Raw genomic sequence first — 11,487 nt, 5'->3', positions numbered from 1 at the left:
AAAAGCCCCCACAAACAAATAAGGACTTTATCACTTCCCCCATGCCGCATGCATGAGTGGTTTCATTTATTTAATTTATTTTTCATTTGGCATGAGGTTGAGTGTTGTTCGGTTCGTAATTCCAACATTTCCACCGCTTCCGCGCAGCACTCGAAGGCAGCACAAGTTTCAGACTCGCACGCTCAGCTCGCTCGAGCCTCCTCTTGATATTACGTAGGTTCGGAACCCAGAGCTCGAGCTCCTCCTCTCCCAGTGCATGTGTGTCAGTGTGTGTGTGTAATAGTGTGTATGTATGTGTAAACGTTAGCGTTTCGTAAACCCCGGGCGAGCAGGCAGCTCTGAGCATCACCGCCCAGGCAAACAGACCGCGGGGGGAAGGAAGAGAGGAAGAGAAGCGAAAGCCTCCTGGGAGAAGAAGAGCAAACTTCAGTCCAGGTAAAGTCTCATAAGAGCTCAACACTTTCCTGTTTCATCAACTCCGTCCGCTGGGAAATCTCTCTGCCAAACCGCCAAGAGTTTTCTCTCGGCGAGTAGAAGAATAGCACAGATTACTTTAAATGCGATTCAACTTGATTGTCATTCCACTCCGACGTGCAATGAAACGATAAAAAACAACGTTTTTGTTTGTGGCACCACGGTGCGTAAACACGAGTCAACAGTTATGTTAGATAGTGCAGAATACAACATACTAGTTTCCAGAGTAACGTAACGTTAGTTCTGATGAACGTTACTTAGAGATAAAACATAACATACTGGAATGGGATTGGGAATATATTTTAATAGAATATATAGGACGGCAATTTATTGTGCACATCTTGCTCGTTTAGCCTTTGTCATTGATGTATTAAAATGTTTTCACCCATACCCAAAATGTTTTCACCCATACCAGTGTAAATTTAGTGAGAATTACAGAATTGATTTCCGGTCCTAACCTTCAAAGTAAAACTAAGTCAGTAGTTTTCATATGGGGTCCTTGAGGGGTTAGGGTTATTCATGTAAACTATAATCCATCCATAGTAACACAAAGACAGAATGTAGGGCTATTTTGCTCATTCATACACTTTCTGTAATTACACAAAGTAGTATTTTATTGAAAAACTAAAATTCGTATCAGATGGGGGACCCTGGGACACAATCTCATCAATTGGTGGGTTTGTGGTCTAATTTGTGTCAGTTTATGGGTCCTTAACATGGAAAAGTTTGAGAACCACTGAACTATACGAGGGATCAGCCGATAAGCATTTTGGTAAACAAACTGCGTCACTAGGTGGAAACGGTAATGAGACCCTATGGAGCCAGCTGTGAGTCTCTCACTCTAGCCCGACTATGCTATTTACATTTTGAAAACTGCGACAGTTCACGCAACTTTAACTAAACATGCATAGGTAAAAAATACATACTACCGCATGCGCTGGGACGCGTCATCAGTGATTGTTAACTGGGGTCGTAAGGTGTTTCGGGTCTGTCGAACATCATACACCCTCGCACAGTAGACCCAGCCGAGGCCGATTAAGACCCCGACTCGCATCCCAGAAGCGGCCGCTCACGGATCAGCCCTCCTACTCTGTCTGCAACGTTGCCCGCGGAAGGGCCGATCACGCCCAATCCGCTGCAATAGAGCCAGTGCTACACCGCAGTGCTCCATGCACTTTTCGGTGCATGGAGGCTCAGGCCCTGTGGGTTTACTCCCGGCCGCGCTCCTCCTTCGTCTCACCAGACCCTCCCGGGGCTACGGCATCCAGAGGCAGAGAGGATGCCTTCAAGAAGTCCTGTGCGTTGCACGTCATTGGCCTGCGCCGAGCACCTCGCTCTAGCCTGAAGGACCCCAGGCCGCGCCGATCTTTACACAGATTTTCAGGACGCATATATTATACATCAGACTCTTGAGCTACTTCTGCTCTCACTCAAAATGTAAAAATATAAGCAATGTCATGTATAGTTTTTGAGATATTAACGTTTGTTTGACACAACTCATACTAGTTAACTGCCGCGGTCCCAGGTGTTTTGTGGTGTCGTGACGTCACGCTCATTCCTTGTATAGTAAAGTAACTAATATGTAAAAATCATGTGATAATGCTTTTACTACTGCATATTTTAGTATTGTTTTTTAAATGGAATATAAAAAATTGCGGTGTTATATAGACGCATACCACTATCCAGAAGCGTCATGCCCATTGAAACTGAGGGGGCAGTTGCCCCCTCAGATTTTTTGAAAAAAAGAAATGAAGGGGGAAGTAAAATTCATGCTGTTAGTTATTATAGGTATAGTTTGCATAGCAAGTTAGTTGGCTATATTTGTACTACCATGCAGCTAAAGTTAGCATTGTAATGTTAGCCAGAGCTGTTATGGCAGTGAGCTGTTTTTACCACTACCACCACTGTCACAGGTAAATCCATTTGATGTCTCCAGGTCAAGATGCAGTTTTTTTAAATAATTTGCATTGTGGATACTGGATATAGTCTTTTTATGTGAATAACATTTTGGGTGAAGCAAGATTGAGCTATTTCAAGAAAAGTGGCAGCAGTGTAGAAGCTAGTGTGGAAGTGACTAAGCTAATAACCATAAAAGCACAATCACCGAAATCTCTAAATAAATATACAGTATTTACCGTAATGAGAAAAGGAGCAAAATATTGATGGTTAAAACTTAATCATGATATCACAACACTCTAATCCCAATGATAATTTAAAATGAGATATTATAAATCTGGCCAACATTTTAGAAATAGCTAAATGGACGATTGATAGATAAATCAATCAATCATGAGTGGATTCAGCACACTTTATCTGGGCAGACTGATTGAATCATTGCAGATCTATTCAGACCTTAGGTCGCCACCAAAACTTTTCTGCTGGGGACCTTTGGTCGCTGCCGAATGTTTATCTCTAAATACATATACAGTATTTACCCTAATGAGAAAAGGAGCAAAATATTGATGGTTAAAACCAAATAATGATATCACAACACTCTAATCCCTCTAAACTCTAATAAAAAAATTATAATTTAAAATGAGATCTTCCTCTAAATCTGGCTTCAAATGGCAAACATTTTAGAAATAGCTAAATGGACTCATTCAATCATGAGTGGATTCAGCACACTTTATCTGGGCAGACTGATTGAATCATTGCAGATCTATTCAGACCTTCGGTCGCCACTGACATTTTTTAGCCGGGGACCTTTGGTCGCCACCGAATGTCGCCCCCTCAGAATTTTGGTTTGCATGACGCCCCTGCCACTATCCCTTCCAACTGTTCTGGCAATACTTTTATTCATTAACCCAAAAGTGACAAATAGCTTTTATTTTGAAGGCGAAGTCACCTAATTTCCAGGTTTGTTTTGACTGCTTCTGGCTGACTTGACTCAGCTGAAAACCACTTGAAATTGCTTCTATGAAATGTGTTTACACGTCTAGTAGTTTACCAAATTGAGACAAGTAGCATAGAGTTTGGCAAAGCTATAGTCAAGGTAAATCAAACATGTTTAGTAAATTGCCCACACTTCACATATCATGGCAACACTTTTTTAAAGCCATTGAATGGGGCTGTTGTTCAGATGTCTCATATTTGCGGGGCCATGTCTGTTATTGCCCAGTGAAAGCTCACATGAAACCACACCCATGTTTGGCTGGTAATATCCCTTCTGTTCTTACTGTATTGCTCCATAGTCAACCTCAGTGTATAAGAGGCTGATTGATGGTCTTTAAAGATCCTGCATAATTAATTTGTCATGAATTTGTTTCCCATCCCTGCAGCAATGCTTGGATGATATTTATTCAATAAATCCAACAGTGTTGTATGTCAGGTAGAAGTCTCATATTGATTTTAAGTGCCAAAGTAGAACTCCGCCTCCAACATTTGATATTCAATCCCTGGCTGGTTAGATGTTACAGGGAGAATCCAGTTGATTCCAGTAGAACAACTTACTGGTTTTGTTTTGACCAGTGGTTGGTTAGGGCAGGACTAGTACTTGAATCCCGTCTCCTGATCACTTTTCTAACATCTTAGACTTTTCGTTGTCTCATATTTTGACTTGGACTTGTCTTGATCTCTGCCGCTATTGATAGTATTCTGTTACATCACCACACGGCCATTTTGGTAGGAAAACAACAGGTGATTGTGATCAATTAACAGGTAATTACAATCAAGTGACAGTTACAGCCAATGAGCTGTGTGTATTGTAGTGCCATATTGGTAGGAAAAAGGCTTGTGACATCGTAATTCTATGAATAGACCTTATTCCCACGGCATCCATTTTGAACTTATGTTACACTCGGGGTGGGAAATACTAGACGGTACAAGTAAGCAAGTACAGCCCAGCTAGTCCTACTGTTGTGTACCAATATGCACATTATGCTAATGTTGGGAATCGGAAAAACATTGATCATTTTAGCAGATTCCCCCCCTGAAAATCACATTAGAAGCAAATGGATCTCAAGAATCTGGAGGTTCACATTTGAAGCTGTAAACTAGCATAACTTCCTGCTAACATCAAGCGGTCGTAGTTGTTCCTGGGACAGCTTATTTGATTATTCAAAATGGTTGATTGGATTTTGACTTCAATTTTCATCTCTAAAAATGATCAAAGATATTCCCCCCACCTGGTCCACCTTTGTATATTTCCCCCCAGCACTACAAACAATGTAAGGGTTTAAACCTGTGCAGAAAATCCTCTGCCTTATTAGGATATGTACATCTCTATTTATCCTTAAGAAACTCCTTCAGCATTATTTGCTCTGTGCTCTGTCAGTTGCCCAGTCTTGTCTTGAACATGGCTTGATTTGGTCCTCGACCCCCTTTGGACCTAGTCTTGACTCGAACCTGACTGGATCTGGTCGTGGAATTGACTAAACTATTAGTACTGGAGCAACACTTGTTTGGGGGACAGGAGGGATCCCAAAATGACTACCGTATATTAATATCCTCCTGAGACAGTGCATTTGCAAATGTACCGTAAATTCCGGACTATAAGCCGCGGCTTTTTTCCCGTTTTTTGGCCTTTTTTGCCCCCTGCGGCTTATATAACGGTGCGTCTTATCTATGGATTTTTTCCAAAAAAAAAAAAAAATCTCTCTTTTTTTAGCACTCTTTCTAACTATAAATCCACTTCTGTTTTAATTTCCTCTCTTGCCCTCTTTTAACAACATAACATAACATAACATAACACAACACAGGTAAGCAGAAAGAAAAAGACGAAGCAATCACGCCATGAATGAGGAAATGACTCACCTGCTGGAGGCTGGAGATACACGCTTGGGCTAAACTTTTACTCCGTGAAACACTATCGATTAAGTCCGACATCGCTCAGAGGTTTTGAGCAGCTTGAAAACAAGTTTGAAAACGTGCAGAAGTCCATCCACTCACTCACTAAAGAAACTAAGGCAACCGTGAACAGAGTTTATAATGCGGAAAAGCGCATCCGCGCACTGGAGGACAAAAACAACACAGTGAGTCCGAAAATGGATAAAATGCAAAATCGAAACCCTGCACACGCAGGTTGATGACTTGATGACTTAATCAGCAGGAGTAAAATAAATAACATTCGCCTGATCAATGTAAAAGAGGAGCTGAGATCGGTGACATGGACGCTTTCGTGGCAAAATCCTGTGTTACATCCTGGACCTGAAGGAAGGCGAGAAACCACCAGAGGTGGACAGGGCACACCGGGCGCCTCGGCCACGTCCAGACCCCGGCCTGCCACCGAGGGCCATCTTCATCTGCCTACTCCGCTGGCCCGACCGTCAACTCATCCTCCAGGCTGCGGGGAAGAAGCCCCTCACCTGGGAGGGTACGCGCTTTTTCGTCCGGGCAGGACCTCTCCGCGTTGGTGCAACAGAAACGCGCAACATACAACAGCATCATCGAGTCAATGGATATCGCTTTGGCGTACTGTACCCAGCGAGACTCGTCATAACCAGACCGGACTATCTTTAGCACTCTTTCTAACTATAAATCCACTTCTGTTTTAATTTCCTCTCTTGCCCTCTTTTCACCACACCGCGGACACTGTGTGCCCAGCGGCGGAACAAGAGCTCAAAGTGAAACTGCCGAATATCTTTTGAGTTGGACTGGTCAATAGTACTGTGAGTAACTAAAATAAAAAAATAAAAAACGGAATTCTCTCTTCTTTAGCACTCTTTCTAACTATAAATCCACTTCTGTTTTAATTTCCTCTCTTGCCCTCTTTTCACCACACCGCGGACACTGTGTGCACTGTAAAAAAAACAAAAAATACCACAATGTGTGATTTTGTCTGGGGATTAGTGACCTGACTTTTGTTTTGTTGAAATGTTAATAAATGGGAGCTTCCCCAAACAGCGATCTCTTTCCCGACATTCCTCTCTGTGCACGAACCCTTTCATATGGTAATTAAACATCAAAACACCCGCGGCTTATAGACCGGTGCGGCTTATAGAAGAAAAAAATAGTCACCTTTGAAGGTGCGGCTTATAGACCGGTGCGTCTTATAGTCCGGAATTTACGGTAATGTGAATTGTGTTGGACATTTAAAGGCAGTGGTTCTCAAACCTTTTCATGCCAAGGACCCTAAACTGAGACAAATTAGACCAGGCACCCCCCATTTGATAAGATTTTGTCCCAGGGTTCCCGATCTGATACGATTTTTGCTTTCAGATGTTTTATTACAGAAAGTGTATGAAGCCCATGACCAAAATAGTCATACATTGATTCTGTCATTGTGTTACTTATGGATGGAACTATAGTGAAAATAAGTTATTCCCCTTCTTGCTGGGTACCCCCTCAAGGACCCCTGGGGGTCCCCGGACCCCACTTTGAGATCCACGGATTTAAGGAGGGCCAGTATGTTTCTGTGGGGAGAAAGGAACAGAGCTTGTTCCACATGAAGACCTGGCACTAAGTTTGGTGCTGCTCCAGACAGAGCACTAGGGGTTAAAGCTGTAGTTGTTGACTGACTTGAACAGGTGACTTCAGGGGCTGCCAGTCTGCTAGGCAACGCTGCTTTCCAGCCACAGGGACTGGGACTCCTCCTTCCCCTTAAACCCCTGATAGAGCCCATTGGGCATCGGCAGTGTCTGGGGCTGGGCCATCGGTGAGCGTCTGTCGCTCTAGTCTTTGCGGTGTGTCCCGCACCGTTGGCTCTAGTCGGCAGCTTTGTCAGATGATTCTACATGTTGAATCGCTGCCGGGCAGTGTGTGAGAGTAATCACTCTGATTGGCTCTTGGCTGGTCAGCTGGTCGCAAAGCAAAATTACGCACAAAATGAATGACTATGGACAGAAGGCTCCGTCCGTATGCGTATCCGTATTTAATGTTGAGCATAATTGGCCAATCGAGTCTTTCCGCCTAGTGGGCTCATTTCATTCCAGCCTCCTGCGATCCTTCCTTACGCCCTGCTGTAGAGTCTAACTTAGGCTTATTTCCACTCCACACCACACTTTCATGCAATATCATGCCTCTTAGGCTGTGTTCAATCTCTTGGGAACTCTCCTCCCTCTGGAGTTTACCCTCGCACTGTCCTGTGGTCCCATAGACCCACAGCTTACACACGCTATCCTGTGGTCCCATAGACCGTAGACCATAGACAGCGTACACAGGCTTCACTGCAAACTCACTTTCTTGGGCATTGTTTGCTACCTCATACATCCTCCAGACAGCAGTGCTCTCCCAGACTTTAACACAGGTGATCTTGAGAGAGTAAACTGTTGGTTTGTCATCAGTTATCATGTGCTACATGTAACGTTTGAACATCAGTGGTGGATCGGATCATTGTCCACATACTGTGAGATGGAGATGTTAGGGTAATTACCACAATAAGCAAACAGAAGATTGGTAGCCTCTCATAGCGTCCACACTGCATTTTTACATTGTGTGTCACCAGCTCGGATTTGGCGAGATATCTGCCTGATTGTTTCAGGCTCAGGCTAGCAGTCGTCTCCGGCATCCAGCAACTGTCTATGATTAGTTCACTGAACATTGAGATTGGGAATGAAGTGAATTTCCAGTAGACAAGGGGTCTACTGTGTCCCACTCCAGCCTCCTGCACCTTTTCCTCCCTCTGAGTCACCTGCACCATGCTGTACAGCAGTGATACTCAACTTGCGGCCCGCGATAGGGTGCCGAGTGTGGCCCCCCCCAACCATTTTCTAATTCACAATGAAAACTAACGTTAAATAAAGTTTGACTGAGCTCCAGCTAAATTGTCAAATATTGCCGCCTCCTCGCCGCTCAGGGCCTTATATGTACTAACTTAACCTAACTAATGTAGTAACTATCCTGTGTGCACAAAATTGTCAGACTAAACTCAAGCTGGTACCCCCAAAAAACTACAATCCACCAAAGAAAAATGTATATTATTATTGTTTATTGTTTATTAAATGTTTGGCCCCTGGCCTCCTGTCATTTTGCAGAAGTGGCCCCAGAACAAAGCAGGTTGAGTATCCCTGCTGTACAGTAAGATCCTGTACCATAAGCCTACAGTTAGGGGGGCGATCACACAGAGAAGCGTCGTCAAGCCACGACACTCACAGCATCGCAAACTGGCTTTCTCTTCTTTCCTGTATTTACAACAATATTTTGTCAGAGACTCTAACACAGGGGAATTAATCTGCGTCATTTCCCAGCAGCCTCTTACTTGTTGGTTATGTTTCTATTTATTACCCCGGGACTATTCTCTTCCCCCAGAGTTTATTATGCTGTGACTGTTGTCACACAGAGTGAGCAGCACAGCAACACTGAGGTCATCTGAGGTTAGCCTCAAGGAACTCCTCGTAGCTGTAAAAACACTGTGAAAAGTAAGGGTGTCAAAACCATGTCATGCTCCCTAATGCCCCCACGCCCGTGTCACACACACACACACACGTGCACGGGCACACACACACACGCACGCACGCACGCACGCACGCCCGCACGCACACACACACACACACACACACACACACACACACACACACACACACACACACACACACACACACACACACACACACACACACACACACACACACACACACACACACACACACACACAGATAAAATGAAGTTCTTGGCTACTATGCCATTGCTTATCCTACAAGTCTGCAGAGCTGATGGAGGCTGCTGCAGTATGATATGCAGGGCTTCATTCCAAAACAATATCCATTTTGCTGCTTGTAATTCATCAGGCAATATTTGAAAACAGATTATTCTATCTATTCTTTCTCAAAAGAAAAATTAATATTGATAAGCAAATGTCTTAAGATTACTTGGACAGTAATCCATAATGTGTTCAATTTTAATGCCAGAAGTCAATATGGGAGAGTGGGTGTCATTTAAAAACAAGACACAGAGTCTATTGTTGGATCGGATGCAATGTGGATGCAGGGGGAATCGGGGGATATACGGTTGGCTCGTTGTTATACAGTCTCTTCACTTCCATGGTGATAGAGCGCCTGGCTGGCCCGGCCACAGAGCAGGGGAGCGGCCTGCACTTCCCCCCGGGCAGACAGCCCCAGAGCAGGGGAGCGGCCCGCACTTCCCCCCGGGCAGACAGCTCCAGAGCAGGGGAGCGGCCTGCACTTCCCCCCGGGCAGACAGCTCCAGAGCAGGGGAGCGGCCTGCACTTCCCCCCGGGCAGACAGCAGTGGGTTAGCTCAGGCTTTGACAGAGGAAACCGCAGAAGCGATAGTGAAAGCTGTAGTTCCTTGATTGGCCACGGATTAAGCCTCCCTCTCACGCTTACAGCTGGTCCAGAACGCTGCAGCTCGCCTTTTAACAGGAACTCACAAGCGTGAACACATCACCCCTGTACTGGCCTCCCTCCACTGGCTGCCTCTTCGTTTTAGAATCCATTTTAAGATTTTATTGTTTGCTTTTAAATCGCTAAATGGACTAGCCCCAACCTATCTCTCTGAGCTTTTAATTCCGTATGCCCCGACTAGGTCACTCAGGTCCGCTGACCAGTCTCTTCTGGCCGTCCAGAAGGCAAGGCTCAAGCTCAGGGGAGATCGCGCCTTTGCAGTTGCAGCCCCCAAACTGTGGAACGAGCTCCCGCTGCATGTTAGGCTGGCCCCTACACTGCCCATCTTTAAATCTCGCCTCAAAACACATTTTTACGACTTGGCGTTTAATTAGGACCTAGTATGGGAGTCGCGTTTTTTCTACTTTCTGTTTTTTGTCACTATTTTAACTTCTGTCTTATTTGTCTGTGCTGAGTATTTTCTTTTGTCACTGCTATTTTTGTTTGAGTGTACAGCACTTTGGTCAACTCTGTTGTTTTAAAGGAGAATTTCGGTTTTTTTGAACCTGGAGCCATTTCCTGGCATTAATTAAGATTTGGCCACTCACCTAGCGATGTCTGCGGCGTTTCTGGGCGTCCTAGCGTTGTTTTGAGATCAATATCGTCCAAGTCGGTCGTAAAATGGAGTTGATTTGGGGCCAAGTGGAAGCCTGTATTTCCTGCATCTAAATAGCTATTTTTCTTCCCGTTTTCACCAAATATCGCCGTAATCTGATCAGTCTACATCCAGCAGAGTAATATTTCACCCCAGGCTGTTTCCTGGAGTGCACAGGGATCCACTACAGGGATCAAATTACCTCAAACGTGATCTAGGTCACCAAGTCTCGTGAAGTCCCGCGATACTTTCCTGTCGACTGGCCAAATACAGGCAGGACGCTTTGCGGTCGTGGTTTTAGCGTAACCTATGTGGGGTTTGGCGTAACCTATGTGGGATTCGAAAGAACGAAGGTTATGCCAAACCCCACATAGGTTACGCTAAAACCACGACCGCAAAGCGTCCTGCCTGTATTTGGCCAGTCGACAGGAAAGTATCGCGGGACTTCACGAGACTTGGTGACCTAGATCACGTTTGAGGTAATTTGATCCCTGTAGTGGATCCCTGTGCACTCCAGGAAACAGCCTGGGGTGAAATATTACTCTGCTGGATGTAGACTGATCAGATTACGGCGATATTTGGTGAAAACGGGAAGAAAAATAGCTATTTAGATGCAGGAAATACAGGCTTCCACTTGGCCCCAAATCAACTCCATTTTACGACCGACTTGGACGATATTGATCTCAAAACAACGCTAGGACGCCCAGAAACGCCGCAGACATCGCTAGGTGAGTGGCCAAATCTTAATTAATGCCAGGAAATGGCTCCAGGTTAAAAAAAAACGAAATTCTCCTTTAAATGTGCTTTATAAATAAAGTGGATTGGATTGGATTGGATTGGAAGCATGTTTACAGACTGGTTCAAAACATGGTTTGGCCTATATAGCTCATTTTCAACTTTCATGACAACTGTACGGGGGGTGCATTTTTATATAACTCACCCATTAGAGTAAAATAGATGATAGAAAAGAATATGTTTTGGGTGTGATTGACACAGGTCACCTGTCCAGTGATCACGCAGCTTGCCAATCATGGACCAATAGCAGGCGAGGTGCGGCTCTGCTTAACCCCTCATCTCGTGCTGTCTCGCACGAGCCGTGCAACGGCCCCAAGATGGTGACAGCCGACAGGCCCCACCCACT

General features: G+C 44.7%; 1 protein-coding gene across 1 annotated transcript in view; it reads left to right on the top strand.

Moving 5' to 3' along the window:
- Positions 1–338: 338 nt before the first annotated feature.
- LOC310777299 (calpain-5-like) overlaps positions 339–11,487 on the top strand; it is a 43,275-nt gene continuing 32,126 nt past the window's right edge. Inside the window, exon 1 of the mRNA XM_083637611.1 lies at positions 339–435. The gene's annotated coding sequence lies outside the window, so the exon portion shown is untranslated. The remainder of the gene's footprint in view (positions 436–11,487) is intronic.

Source organism: Poromitra crassiceps, assembly GCF_964638095.1.
Source record: "Poromitra crassiceps genome assembly, chromosome: 5".
NCBI classification, from domain to species: domain Eukaryota; kingdom Metazoa; phylum Chordata; class Actinopteri; order Beryciformes; family Melamphaidae; genus Poromitra; species Poromitra crassiceps.
This window is presented reverse-complemented; position numbering and strand designations above follow the sequence as displayed.